Source organism: Anas acuta, chromosome 18 (genome assembly GCF_963932015.1).
Source record: "Anas acuta chromosome 18, bAnaAcu1.1, whole genome shotgun sequence".
NCBI lineage: Eukaryota > Metazoa > Chordata > Aves > Anseriformes > Anatidae > Anas > Anas acuta.
In genome coordinates this window covers 12,858,558-12,873,655 of record NC_088996.1, presented here as the reverse complement: position 1 = coordinate 12,873,655, position 15,098 = coordinate 12,858,558, and the positions used below count along the sequence as shown (strand labels likewise).

At 60.1% G+C, this 15,098-nt stretch overlaps 1 protein-coding gene and 1 long non-coding RNA gene across 16 annotated transcripts in view; one reads left to right on the top strand and one right to left on the bottom strand.

Moving 5' to 3' along the window:
• RBFOX3 (RNA binding fox-1 homolog 3) overlaps nucleotides 1–15,098 on the bottom strand; it is a 165,026-nt gene that overhangs the window by 50,719 nt on the left and 99,209 nt on the right. The gene's annotated exons all lie outside the window — the stretch shown is intronic.
• LOC137841849 (uncharacterized) lies at nucleotides 1,993–6,405 on the top strand. The gene is made up of 2 exons (XR_011088787.1): nucleotides 1,993–3,826; nucleotides 5,180–6,405. It is a non-coding gene; the product is annotated as an uncharacterized lncRNA (long non-coding RNA).

Below are 15,098 nucleotides of genomic sequence, written 5' to 3'. Positions count from 1 at the left end.
ACCGGGGCAGCCCTGACGGTGCGGCAGGGACCGGCCCCAGCACCCTGCACAGCCCAGCTCCCCCCTGCCCACGACCACGTTTAGCAGAGGATTGGGGAGGCCGGGACAACGTGGGGTCACCAGCAGCCCCCTCGCCTCCACCCCTCCTGAGGGAAGCCGGGGGCAGGCATCCTTCCCACAGCAGCAGCTTAAGCCCTCTCCAGCTAAGCACCCACCCCTCCCAGCTTCATTATTACCATCACCTTGATTAACATTTGATAGAGCCCAGGATTCATTAAGAAAAAAAGTGCCCGAGGGCACCACAAAGCCTTCCTGGCTGGAGCCTGATGCAGACTGAGGATGGGAGCGGCAGCACCAACACCTGAACCTTCCAGTCCCCCTCTCGCCCCATAAAAATTACAGCTGATGCTATTACGCTGCACCCCATAAACTCAAATTACTTCTGTGCAGACCTTCCTTCATTAAATGCTTCATGCTGCAACCCAGCAGTGAGCGGTGCCCCCCCTGCCCCAGCGAGCCTCTCCACGTGCCCCAGGTGGGATGGTGCCGGGACCCGGCCGTGCCCACAGCCTCCTGAGGGCTCCGTGGGGCCGGGGCGCAGCGAGGCGTCCTGGAGCTGCCCAGCCTGGCACAGTGCAGCGGGGCCATGCCCGGTGCTGAGCTCACTGCAGCCGGGCACAAAGCTGTGCCCATCCTTCCCGGCTGCCCCGAGCAGTGGCAGCAGCCCCCGCTCCAAGCAGCCTCCCCCAGGACCCAGCCTGGAGCAGTGCCAGGGGGAGCCCATCACAGGCACCTGGGGTCACATCCCTGGTACCCCGCAGCTCCAAACACCTGGCCCTGGGGGTCTTGCTGCGATCACAGCCCCCAGCTGCAGTCAGATTTGTCCATCAGCTGCAGCAGGGCCTGGGCTGCGGCGCACTGAGACCGATGTCCCCCAGGGGGCACGGGGCAGGGGGGCCAGGGCCGGGCACCACCGCGCTCCGTTTGCTCCCCAGGCTCAGTGCTGCTGCGCTCGTGCGCCCGATCAATACACCCTGCCATGTCAGCCAGCACCATTATTTTTACACAACAGAGAAGTCGAAAAAAAAGACAAATCATTACTTAGAGCATGAGCAAGATTCGTGCGGAGAGGCGGCCGAGCCCATCTCCTCGCCAGCCCCCTCCCCGGCTGGCAGGCAGCAGCGGGGCCCCACGGACGGGAGCTGCTCCCCACCTGCCCCTGCCACTGGGGAGCACCAGGAGTGGGGCAGGACACCGGGTCCCAAACCCCTTCCCGATGAGCCAGCCCCGGGGAGAACAAGGCAGATGCGATGCGTGCGCACAGCCCCACATGCCTCCTCGGCACCCCAGCACCCATCTGGGCACGCAGCCCAGCACACAAAGATCTGCAGCTCAAAAGAAAAAAAGCTTTGCAAAACCCGTATCCAATGTGAAAAGCTATTTTCCAAACTGGCTTTTGCATCTGCAGAGCAGCTCTCTAGCAGCAGCCGTGGGCAGCCAAGGACAGGGAGAGGATGGCTCACCACCGCTCAGGTTGCTTTCATCTCCTGTTCCAAATCGCAGCGGAGGAAGGCAAAGCCTCTAATTCTGGAGAAGCTGGTGTGCGCTGAGCCGCTGCCACCTCCGGGCCTGCCTGTGGCCAGCCCACCTTCCCGGGCAAGGAGAATGCCTACAGCACCGGGATGCACAAAACCGGGATGCAAAAGCGGCTGGTGGGGGGCGCAGGGGCATCCCCACGCGGCGGGGGCTGGCTGCTCCCCTGCTGCATGGGGACACGAACAGCCCCCCACAGGGGGAGACGGGTCCCAAACAAGGCGGCATCAGGATGGAGATGCTCCAACCTCCCAGCCAGCTCCAGCCCAGAGCTCAGGCCGGGTTTCAGTGCAGCAGTTCCATCCACCAGGCATCGCCCCACACGCCAGCGAGGTGGCATTTTGGCAACGCAGCGCGCCCCGCAGCCGCTCCTCTGCTGCATGCACGGGGTTTGGGGTTGCTGCACGGCCAACAGCCCGGGCCCCCATTGCTGCCCAGCACAGCACCTGCAGTTACGCACCTCTCCTTACTGGCACCCCCAGTTTGTGCTCAGGGGAGGTGCAGAGACGCTGGGTGCCCCCCCGGTGCACGCGGGGGTCATGTCCCGGGGCCGGCGAGGGGCAGAGGAGGCAGCCGGCGGCTGAGGCGAGGGGGAGAGACACGAGGAATAACAATGGTGAATTCCCCTGAGCTTTGGTGTTTTTAATGGTGGATTAGACTGTCAGGCAGCAATTAAATGGTGTAATAAAAAGCTAAGTGCTCGTATTTCAAGGTTCCTGCCTCCCGCTCCGCGGGGAGGCGCGGGGCAGGGGGCTGCTCCCGCTGCCCGTGTGGTCCAGCCCTGGCTTTGCGAGGAAGAGCAAAGGAACTTTTCAAAGGAGATTTGCACACAGTTTACATAGAATTTGCCAAACGTGGGATTACGGAGCATAAATCTGTGCAAACTTCCTCCTGCAGCCTTTGAACGTGCGGCTTTTGAATGAAATGCTTCTTGTTTTGTTTGTGGCCTGCTGTTCGGAGACACGGAGGGACCTGCACAAAGACACGGCCCCGCCGCCGCTTCCCGAGGAGCCTGGGTTTTGTTTTTCTTAAATTGGGTGGAGAGAAGGGAAGGCAAACGGTCGGGAAACTTAAAGGCAGATGAAGCCAGCGGGAGCCTGGCGCTGCGCAGGGAGCTCTGCACAAACCCCGCAGCCACCGCGAGCCCTCGGCAAAACGCGCGGGGGCGGCCCCAGCCCGGGACCCCCAGCGCAGTGGTGAGGGCAGCCCCCAGACCCACCCCCGGCACGGCTCAGCCCTGGCACCGCACGCAGCTCGCCGACGCGCTCGAGCCCAAGCAGAGGCAGAGCTGGGGGCTTCCAGAAGGGGCTGGGGGATGCCGGCAGCCCCGGCTGGGACGCTCACGGCTCCAAGGGCTCCTGAAGCCATTTCCCTTCCTCCTCCTCCTCTGCCCCCGGGCTCGTGCCCCCACCAAGCGCCGTTTTCCCCCAGGGAGCTCCATCTCTCAGCGCAGCCCCTCGGGCAGGAGGAGCCCCTGGAAGCTGCCGCTGCCACCCCTGGCTGGTGAGGGGCCGGGCTGGGGGCTGCGCCGAGCCCCCGCGCTCGTCAGGCAGGGCCAGCACTGCGACACTGCCACTGCTGGGCTGCGGAGAAATTCAGAGAGATTGTGGGGAGATGAAATAACAGCCCTGCGAGATGGCATTTCCAAGCTGCATTAATATCCATCACGACGCCTCTTCCGACACCCCCTCCCGATCCAGCGGAGAGCTTTGTTTGTTAAACCCTTGCTCGCTTTGCCCCGTGACTCTGCAGCCCCACGCAGGCAGCGTTTGCCCCCCGAGCAGCACCAGGGCACCCCAGCCCCGGCCACCTCCTGTCCCCGGGCACCCAGCAGCTCCCAGCACTCTCCGGACACGCCGAGTGCTGCAGAAACACCCCCAAAAACACATCTGCAGAAGGAGGCATTTTTTCAGGCTGGGTCACCAGGAACTGTTCCCCTCCTGAGGTCTGCTTCTGTGGGCCCTGAGCAACCACGCGCACAAAACAACCGCGAGTGGAGACCGTGAGCATCCTCCAGCACTGGTGGCACCCACGGGGACCCGGTGGCACTTGGTGCCAGCCTGGCTCCTGCACCCAGCAGCCAACGTCACCCGCATGCAGCAGGCAGGGCAGAGGCTGCAGAAGGGCAGAGACGCTCGAACAACACCTCAGGACGCAGAACAGCTCCGAGGGCGCTCCTTATGATCACGGGAATCTCAAATCAGTGCTCGCTCCCAGAAGCAGAGCTTAACAGGTATTTTGTACAGAGGATTACAACAGCAGGGGCTGAGCCTTGGGCACGGTCCCACACTCGGTGAGGGAGGCTGTGAACCCGGGTGGCAGTGAGTAGGGGACGGCTCTGCCTGTGCCCCCCGTCTCCTCGGGGCCAGGAGCATCCCCGCAGTGGCTTCCCCTTCCCTGGCCCCCACCTCCCCAGCCCGTCACGCAGGGTTGGAGGCGATGAAAACCATGTGCTTTCCTAACCTCGTTGTGCATCTTGTGTTTAGGGCCCTTGCTTTATCAGTTTTTATCCTGTGTAATATTCATCACACTGGTTTATTTATGGGCCCCCTCTTCGGGAAGGTATTTTTCAGGCCTGGTGAATAAAACATAAGCCTTTGCTGCTTGTCAGAGCGAATGCGGCTCCTCTGATGTCAGCCTGACTAACGGCCTTTAGTTTTCTCCAACGACTGCACTTTGAGAGAAATTTATTTGTATTTGGGTTCGCGTTGGTTGGGAAGATGTGAATTCTTTTCCCTTCAGAATAAATGAAACTTCAGCTGCACGGCAGCTGGCAAGGCAGGAGCAGGACGGGCGCTGGCGGCCCCTGGGGACGGGTCCCCAGCCCAGGGTGGTCCCCCTGGAGCCCCCCAAGAGCAGCCCCTCGGGCAGAGCCGTGCAGAGCCCCGGACAGCCCGGGGAGCAGGCACCCCACTCATCCTGGTCCCATTATTCCTCTCTTTTCCTCCTGGAAGAGGATTAACCAGGTGCTAGCTCCAGGAGGGACGGCTGCGGGCAGATTATCAGCATTAAGCAGAAGGAGGCAGAATCCTTCTTTGCAGCAGAGATCGTTGGAATCAGCCCCCAGCACAGCAGACAGCAGCAGAGTGCTGCAGGCTGAGCCGTGCCGAGCACCCCCGTGGCAGCTCGGCCTCCTGAGCACAACGGGACGGAGCCCAAACGGGCACACATGGGGCCGAGCACTGCGAGCCCAGCATCTGCCCCTGCACCACAGGGCAAAACCTTCCCTTTGCCAGTTCAGGAATGCCTGGCTGCGACCCAAAACTCCTATTAACAAATCAAACCATAAAACCAACAGAACCAGCCAGGAGATTTCCCTCTATCATCTGCTAATTTATCGGGTTACTGGTGTCAGCAGTTTGAAAGAAGCAGAATTCTATCAAAGAGCCACTAAAACCCGGCGCTGCGCGCTTTAAAACAATCACAAACGTTCATCTGAAAAGACTGCTCGGGATATAATTCCGCGATGTTTAATTATTAATATTCCAGACAAACTAGTTAAATTCCACTGAAGAGAAGGAGAAGCAATCAGAGTTAAAAATTAGCCGAAGGAGTATCATAAATCATTCTGGGGAATATTTTGCAGAAATCTCAGCGGAGCTGCTTGCGCCGAGGAACGGGCCTGCCGCGCTCCTGGAAACTTGGAAGGCAGGGGAGGAAACCAGTCGCGTGTGCCCCTGGGACACAAAAAGCTGCAGAGGATTTTCCGAAGCAGATTTCTGCTCCCTGGACAGACAGGGAGAGGGCACGGAGACGAAGGCAGAGAGAATTCATCTGTCACGGCTGCGGCTGCATCCCCGACCTGCCTGCACGGCCGCCACCCACCCGGCGCCCGCTGCTGCTCTGCTCGGTCCACACGCTGCCTCCTTCCTCAATACACCTCTCCCGACTCGGATTGATGCGCCTCGCCGCCCTCAGCACCAGATAAGTGCCTCTCAGCTCAGGCGTTCCTGCAGCCTGGGATATTCGGAGGTGTCTCTGCCCTGCCCGACCCCTCCACCACCTCCCTGCGCCCTCCAGCATGGTGTGGGGGCCCTGGGCTGGAAGCTCCACAAAGCCAATGCCAGCACTGGGGGTCCACGTGCACCCTTAGGGTTACCTTCAAAACTCCGGCCAAAGCCTCCATCCTCCCCATCGGGGTCAGCCCCCAGCCCCGACACCCCCCTGCTCGCAGGAAGGTGGCCCTGCGCACGCTCCCACGGGATGGGGCCGTGGTTTTCCTTCAGCCTGGCTTCTTCCCCTTGCACGGGGCCACAGGCAGCAGCAGCCCACGGTCACAGCCCCCCCGAGTGCCCTCCCATCACCATCACTGCCCCGAGCTTTTCCAAACCCCAGCATCCTCCCCGTCCCCCCAGCGCAGCATCCCCAGCCAGCCGAGCCCCCGCCGCGTGGGGCAGGCAGCGTGCGGTGCCCGGACAGCTTCTGGGTTAAAACCCCTGCTTTTCCACGCTTTTTCAGCTTCCAATTTCTTTTTCCAAGACGTTCTCAGAAATCCCTCCAAATCCTCTCAGCACAGCTCAGAGGGAACACAGACAGGCACCTCTGTCAAGGCAGCCCCTGGATCTCGCTGGGTTCACAGGAGCCGCACACCGGGGCCCCCCGCTTCCCGCATCAGCCTTCACTTTCGTTCCCCCCCCTTCCCCTCCCCTCCTTGCTGTTTGGTTTTACTTATCCTGCAGAAGATAAGAAAAGCCAAGTTTTCTTGCTGCTTCATCTTGATTCAGTCAGTTTTATATCTCACAAGCACATATGCAGATTTCTCCGCTTCTTTATTTGTTCATTAAGACTTCAATAAAAATGTTACAGAAATGCCCTTTTTTGTTGTTAATTGCGATTTCTGTTTTAATATGCGAGTTGTGCCGGCTCTCCTCAGAGACTCCCCGAGCCTCTCTGTAAATAATACAGCCGCCCCAGCCCAGCGTGCTGCCTGCTGAGTATTTGCACAGTTATCAAAGCGCAGCCGAGGCCGACGGCGGCGCTGCCTCCTCGGGACGGGTTCCCCCGCGCAGCGCAGCCCCCGCAGCACCCCCGGCTGCTGGGGACCCCCCAGCGCCCCCGTCCCAGTCCCCTCTGCTGGGTCCCCGGGTACTGCAGGCAGCAGTGGCCAGGAACGTGCTGTGCTGAAGCTGGGCAAGCCGTGGGGCTGCGCCTTGCAGGGTGGTGCTGCGTGTCCCTGCCCGCCTGCAGCAGTGCCACCGATGCCCAGGGCTGCACAGGGTCGCGGGTGGCCCCGTCACCTCCAGGTTGCTGCAGGCTCTGTGGATCGCAGCGCCACATCCAGCGATCAGCCAGCGCTCTGAGAGACCCCCTTATCGCTCGCCTGGATCTCTGCGCGAGGCGAGTCACTTCGCTCTGATGGTTTCCATATTGAGCGTCTGCCTCGGGCTGAAATTTTGAGGGAAGTTTTAGCGAGAACGGTTCAGATGTTTCTGAGAACAAGGCTGCAGTAAAATGCTGCTTTGACACATCCACGGAGCGTTCTGCAACCCCAACACCCAGACACCAAACTGCTCCTGCAGGAGGCAGGGGGTGCCCCCAGCCCCGCCGCCCCCCGAGGCTCCTGCTACCCACAGAGCACTCACAGTGGTTACACGCAGCAGCAACAGCTTCTCTGGGGCTTCTCCCTCTCCCCATAAAATTAGGGAATAGTCAAAACATTAAACCTGCAAACACAGCGGGGAGCCCAGAGATGGCAGCACCAGGAGCACCGAGCATTGCGCAGCCCCGCAGCCCACCACCCCTCACAGCCCTCCTGGGACATTTGGAGCTCTCCCCTGCTGGTTTCACCGAATTCAGGCTGTGTGGCACGTGGTGAGAGGTGCCAGTGGTGTGGCAGAGCCCGGTGGTGTCACCTCCCTGTGGCACCAGGACAGCCCCGGACCCGCACCCGACGGCCACCTCCTGCCACCAGGTTCCTGCTTCCAAGCCCAGAGCAGGGCTGGGAGACACGGCCTGGGCTGAAGCAAATCGAGTGTTCCTAAAAACCTGTGAAAACCAAATCAAATGAGATGGGGCACGGCCAAACACGGGAAAAGGGAGAGAATCAAACTCATTAAGTGGCTGCGATTACACTGTTTTAATGGTACATTTAATTCGTGCTTCATTCCAGAGGAGCTCCGACAGCAACCCCTATGGCATCCACACGAACAGCAGATAAATGGATTGTGCTGAGCGCTGAGACAACGAGCACCCGACAGCTCAGCACAGTCACACATGAAAAATGTGTTAACAGAAAATGCATCCCGTGACGTGTACCACCGGCACATTTGATAACACGTCCTCAAGAAACGGAATTGAAGGGTCAGCCGGATCTGCGTGCCCTGACAATGGAGATCAGCGGGCACCGCACAGGGTCTGTACCTGCGGTTTCTCCCTGCTTTCATGCCTGCAGAATTCACAAAGTACAAGGGGGACCAGAAAAGCAGCGGCACAAAGAGACCAGGAGCTGGAGCGGCAGCAGCAGCACGGCGGCGTGGCGGGCGTTTGCTTGCGAGAGAAGGATTTGGTAGCTGGCAGCAGCAGGAACCGGCTCGTGTAGAAACTCCAACTTCTGGAGTGAGAACAGCTCCTGCCAGAGCTGCTGCAGCAGCAAAAAGAACCCAGAAATTAGCTTGGCATAACAACATCTAACAGCCTACCAGTCAGCAGTAAAATCAACTTTCTGGTTGCTAATTCTGGATGATTGAACTGCACAAAGCTTAGGATTTCTTTATGCCATCATTTTTCACTCTAAAAAATCCAAGAAAATGTTGGACTCTTGTGGCAAATGCCTGTTTTGGAAGCAAGCTGCTCTCGTATATTATATTGTTCTGGTACCGCATCACAATCTATCAAAGTCGGAGTCCCCAGAGCAAAAGAAATCAAAACATCATGAATAAAGTGCAACTTTAAAACTCCGGTAGTCTGACAGTGTTAGACTAAGCCTCCTAACACGCAGCGTCGTATTGATGCTTTCCCCTAATAAAGTCAATGCTGGCCTAGCTCCGCTGCCTACAGCGCATTTGCTCAATTAGAGGAGAACAAATAAGGCAGGGAGCCAAGGTGCTGGTGGTGGTGCTGGTGGTAAACACCGTGCTGGGCTCGCGAGGGCTGCGGCACCCAGAGCACGGGCAGCCGTGGGTGCTGCCTTCAACCTGCCCCCTCCTGGCACCCTGCTGCTGCGGGGCCCGGGACCTGCTGCCCCCGATGCTGCCGGGGCTGGGGGGGGCCAAGCACCGACCCGAGCTGGGGGGGGGCAGCACCCGCTGCAGCGTGCGGGGCCGTGGGACTTTGTCTGGAAGCTGCACGGGCAGCTTTGGGATCTCTCTCCCCGAATCACAGGCACTATTCACAGGGAAGGGGATGCAAACTGGTGCAAACTCGGCTCAGACTGTAACCGCTGCCCCCCCCCAGCCCTGCAGAGCTCAGACACCCGCGTCCCCCTGTGACCACTGTCCCTCCTGCGTCCCCTTTGCGCCCAAGCTGCCGGCGCTGCCTTCGAGCGCGGTGCGTGCAGCGCTCAGCTCTGCTGCATGGGCACAGCCCGCTGCCATCTCCAGCCCCCTCTGTGCAGCTGCTCGCCCCCGGGCCACCCTCACAAGCCTCTTCGGGCTGTCCTCTGCTGCAGGAGCAGGATCCCCTGGCACAGACGGATCGCTCTGATCACCCCCGACTTGAGTGTGCAGAAGGCACCCGTGCTGCCATGGGCAGCTGCGTTTTCTTGCCCTCTCGTGGTGCTTCTGGCTTTCTGTTTGCATTTTCAGAGGCAATTAGAACAGCCCGAGCTGTGAAATATGTCAGCGATGGCTCAAATGACCAAGCAGCACAGGGGATTCACACTTTCACACCTTTTCTGCTGCTCAGAAGAAGTCCACGTAGGTGCAGGTGCAGAAGGAGAGAGCCCCAGGGAACCAAGTGACAGGAAAGAGCAGCTGGCAGGTTAACGCCTGATTCACCCCCGAAGCCCTGGGGAGGCCGGCAGGCAGGGCAGGGTGCCCATTTCACAGGTGGAAACGCATCCTGCAGCAGCACCAGCAGCCGAGCATCTGCAGCCTGCAGTAGGGCCAGGGGACTGGGTGCCACCGGTGGCTCCGTCCTGCCACCGAGCTCCTGCGGGGCTCCTTCCCCCCACTGCCATCTGCGTGGGCATCAAGCACGGTCATTTGGAGCGGAGCACAGCGAGGTACCTGAAGGAAACTTTCCCCTGCCAAGAAGAGTGGGTGGGAGAGCCAGCAGAGCTGGGCAGCCTCAGGGAAGAAGAGCGCAGCGCACCCCGCGTGCACCCAGCACAGGGGGGAGTGGGGACAGCAAAAGGAGCAGGCTCATTGTGCACGTTTCTCTCTGGCACTGCAGGAGAGGAAGAAAGGCGATGGCTGTGGCAGCTGGGCCGTGCCCTCCCAGGCAGGAGGGAGCAGCACAGCCCCTGCAGGATCTCCTGCAGCCTGGGTGCCAGGGCATGGCCTGCGCCAGGCGCCACGAGCAGCCCATCAGCAGGGAGCGCACGGGAATTAAAACGCCGCCCGCACGGCCAAGTCCATCACCTCTCAGAGCAGCTCTTTTCTGGTCTGGCAAGTAGCAGAGTGAGGCTGTAATAGAAAATCTCCCCACGGCTCCATCCAGTCTGAGAAGAATTAGATGAGAGCAGTTGAAATCCCCGGGTGCCAAGAGCTCCCAGGCTCGCCGCCGGCACTGGGTGCAGGGAGAGGCAGGGGCAGCTCGCGGCACGCCGACCTCCTGCGCTCCCTCCCACGGCCCCTCTCACTGTGAGGGCTGCTGCTCCCGCCTGAGGAGGCACACAGATTTTTTTTCCCCCACTTTTTAAACCTGTCACATCCCACTGAGCTCCTTCTCTCATCACCAGCTCTAAATCCCCAACCCTGGCCGCAGGATTTCCAGCCAGCCACCTCCTGCTCCGTGGGGGTGGATTATGGCCACACACACACACAACGGGGTGATGATAATCCCTGCGTTATCTGCGGGGCACAGCAATGAGAAGGGAGACCTGGGGGGGCACAGGGACCCCAGGACCATGGGGGAGCCCCTGCCCAGCTGGAGGGCACAGCTCTGGGGCAAACCTGCTCACGGCCACCTCACCAAACCCACACAAAACTTCAAGACCTCGCCAGACAACCAGAGCCCTGCAGGTTGCATCTTTACCCCCAGGAGACTGGGGCTGGCACGGCGAGGGGACAGCCCTGGGGGGCTGGGCTGCTTTCTGCATTAACGCAATTAACGCAGCTAAAACACAGCTCGTATTCAGCACCAAACGAGTAATGTCTGCTACGACAGCGCTCCCTCGCAGCCACCTCTGCGCTCCCATCGTGTCTGTCAGCCACTGGCCCCCTGTCCCCTGGATTCCCCCATCCCAGCTCGTCTCATCCCTGCTGTCCCGTAAAGCCCCCCCTGCCCAGCCTGCCCTGTTGCTGGGAACACGCAGGGCACCAGTACAGCAGAAGGATTTAATTGCATGTCAAAATTAAATCTCTTTTGATGAAGAACAATTCAACTACGGCTCTGCCTAATCAAATTAACAAAGTCTTTTTTGATTTTCAATTATCTTCTTCACTGGAACACTTTATCCGGTGCTCCTGCGATACAGCTGACAAGCCCCGACTAACAATTACGGTGTTTGCTGCACTTCACCAAGGCACGGTGACCGCCGGAGCCCTCCTCCATCTGCCTCCCGTTAACGAAGCAGGGAAACAACTGCAGCAGACCGCGAGGTTCAGGTGAGCTGCTCCCCTCACCGGGATCCCTGCACGGGCAGCCTCGTGCGAGGGCTGCACCGGGAGCAGCGTACCCCCAGCACCCACCTCACACCCTCCTGGTGGCTGGAAGGGCAAACAGCCTGAAACACCCTCGCCATCACCCCAAACCACAGAGCCAGAGGCCACCAGCTCCACCGGTTACCAGCTGGGGATGGGGCTCCCCGAGCTCCCCTCCTGACCCCAGAGCCCCGCAGGAGGTAGCAGAGGGGTTTCGGTCTCAGGACCCCGTGGAGGGGCAGATCCTGCACCCAGCCTGGCGCTGGCTCCCCCCAGCACCCCCACGCCAGCAGGGCTGCACTGGAGGAGCTCCCAGCTCCCTGCAGCCGGAGAGACATTAAGCTCTGACGGCAGGACAAAATGTATTAGAAGATGCTAATTTAATTAAAAGAACACGACAATGGCTAAATTAGCAAGCGAAGGAGAGCACCTACCCTTAACAAGGGCACAAATACAAGAACAGGGGGACGCAGCAAGGCCCCGTGCGGGCACAGGCCGTGCCTCCTGGCTGCAGGAGGACAGCTCGAAGGACATCTCACCTCCTCACCTCCCCGTGCGGCCGCTCAGCACGCGGGGAAGCACTCAGGACCCCAGCTCACCCTGCACCTCGCAGCCCCGGGCAGGCACAGGGGGGAACCTCCAGCAATTCCTGCTCCTCTAATGCATTTTCTGCTCCCAAACACGGGCTACAGCACCTAATCCTATGGCACCTAATCCCACCGCGGGGTGTCTGGGGCAGGGAATGGTTTTTTATTTGTGACTCCCACTGCGTTTAGCACCCACCAGCATCTGGGGGGAGCAGGACGCACAGAGCCCCCGCTGCTGGGGGAGCCTCACCGCAGTGAGCTCCATCCCAAGCATTTGCTGCCTTCTCTCTTTACGAAGCTGTTTTCAACACAAACCACCTTAATTTGGCTCTATCTGCAGCACCCCGGTGGCCTTGCTGCGCGCTCAGGGTCAGTGGCCACCCGGGGGTCCCCTAGCTCCAGGGTCCCCCCCCCCATCTCCAGCGCACACCGACCCCACACACCGCTGGGAAACGGCCCCGGGGGGGCGGGGGGGGGGTTCAGGGGCCCGGGGAGCTGCCGGGGGTCGCGGCTGCAGATGCCGGGGGGCTGGGAGAGGCTGCGGCGGGCTCCAGCGGGGGGAGCGCAGCGCAGCGCAGCCCCGGCAGCACGGGCTGCAGCTGCCCCCTGCCGGCAACGCGGCCCCGCCGCCGGGCACAGCCGGGCAGGGCCCCCCCCGGCCGCGGGATGCTGCGCCCTGCGCCCCCCCCCCGGGACCCTCCTCTGCTGGACCCCAGCCGTGGGTCCCAGCGCCCGGCTCCTCCCTGCCCCAGGGGCTGCGCACCAACAGGAGATGGGGGGGGGGGGCTGCCGTGCCTGCTCCATGCCCGGCCCCCCCCCATTCTGCACCCCTTATAAATGGGCTGCACGCAAGGATAGGGCACGGGGGCACCCCAGGTGATCGGTCACCCGTGTGCCAGGTGCCCTCTGCAGCACAGGGCAGGGGCTGGGGGCTCCACAGGGGGTTGTGCACAGGGACACGGGACCAGACTGACTCTGAGCACACCCTGCTGAGCCCCCCCCCAGTGCTCCCAGCTGCTCTGGTGCAGGGGGGTGCTCAGGCTGACCAGGCACAGGGGCATGGAGCTGAGCATGCAGGGGCAGGGGTCCTGGAAGCCCACCTGGTGCTGCAGCACGAGGTCACAGCACAGCCTGACATTGGGGTTCTGCCTACCCACAGGGGGACTGGGACCAGTGGGTGAGAACCAGCAGCACCACCCCACCAGCAGGGGGCACGGCAGAGGGGTGCCCGGACCCTGCTCCTCCAGAACATCGCTCGCTTCCAAAGAGATTTGATTCTCCCTGCGTGGACTGAGGGACCGGCTCCCAGTCCCAGGTCTCTCCACTTCCATTCCCTTTTGTGCATTTTCCAAAGAGGGGTTGATCACATCCTGGCAGATGCTGGGAGCAGACGCCTAATGGAGGCCATCTGCCACATTTCACAGGGAAAATTATTCAAACTCACTAGGACTTTAATTTAATCAGCTGGCACTGAAGTGGGCACTGGGCTTTCATGTGAGCAGGTGTGAGCACAAATCGGCAAAGGCAAGGAAAGCATTTCATCTCCCTTCCCCGAGCCCACAGAATAGGAGCTAATGCACACGGCGTGGCCAGCGCCTTCAGCGGCATTTTTCACCAGTGCAAGGCACAGCTCACACAACGCCACACCTCGAGCACTTTGCCACCAAGGCTCAGCGAGTCACCCCCAGCAGTCAGGAACCGCAACACGTAGGGAAGATTCATTGCAGATGACAGGAGACCAGATGGGGCATCGGTTACAAGTGGAACGACTCTGCTGGCCTTGCTCTCCGGCACATCCATCCCCAGCCCTGTCCCTGCACATCCAGGAGTGCTGCTGAGCCAAGGCAGGGTGGCTCAGAGGGACACCACGAGGGTCCCATCCCCAGGGAGCTGGCAGCACTGTCCTGGAGCTTCCCTTGGAGCAGCCCTGAGCGCTGCACAGCTCCCCTCCCTCGGTGGAGCTGTGACACCCTCGCTCCCCAGAGGCTCCCCATGGGGTGACAGATCAACGTGCTGCAAGGAAGAGGGGGAAACATCCCCCCGCACTCAGAAAATGGGGCAGTGGGAATGGTGCTGTCTGTGCCGCGTGCTCTGACATTTCTGTGTTACCCAGATGTGAAGCAGCTTCCTGGGGCTCAGTGCTCTCAGCTCAGGTGCTCCTGGTGCACGTGGTTACCCTCAAGAACAGATAAAAACGTGTCTGTCACAGAAAGGGGATGAATGCAGCACGGCCTCTGCCCAAAAGCTCCAGCACACAGTGAGCAGGTAGCTCCCCATGTGCCTGGTGTCTCCTCGCTGTCTGTCTCAGGCCACAGCTGATGTGCAGGAGCATCCCGCCACACTACGGGCTCACAGACATGGAAAAAAACTTGTGCCATGGATTAAAAGGTGAAAAGACACAAGTAGCATACAGCAGAGGAAAGGAGATGGGGACACAAGTACAATAGAGCTCCTGGAAATGGTTCATTAAGTCCTCGTTCAGAACCTGCCTGCACCGTGGAGGACACCATCTCCAGCAATCCCAGTGAATCTGACCTGGGGAAAAGTTCCTCCTGACCCCAAATCCTGGAACTCATTTAAACCCAAGCCAGTAAACATGACACTGTGCAAACACAAAGCCACTTACCACCTAAACATCAATCATATCACTCTCTCCCTGGCACTACCACGTGTCCAGACTCAACAACTGCAATGCATTTTATCAAGTGTGAGGTGACTAGCGATTGCCCCAGTGCAGGCTCTGTGCAAACTCACTGTCGGACGTGCTTTGCAGCTTTATAAGTCCAGGCACAGCTAAAATGCTCACTGCCTTCAGCTTCTGCAGCACCACCTTCCCTTCCCTTCTACCAACTTCCCCTGCTGCTACGGTATTGACACACGATAAACCATTCTCCCCCTTATCTGCACTTTACACCAGTTCCCCAGAAGCCTGGTTTGGGGCACATTTCAGCCTTCAAACTCTCTGCTCATGCAGCTGGAGCGGCCCAAGCTGCTTCCCAGCAGGACAGGCACCACGCAGGGGCGAGGTGCGAGCACCCAGACCTCGTGTCCTCAGCACACCAGTATGACCTGGGCAGCAGGAAGGAGCAAAACCCGGTTTCATTCCTGGGACTAGCTAGGAAATCTCAGGCACCTGCCCACTTGGGACCTTTCTGACACAGTAGGGCCCAACTTA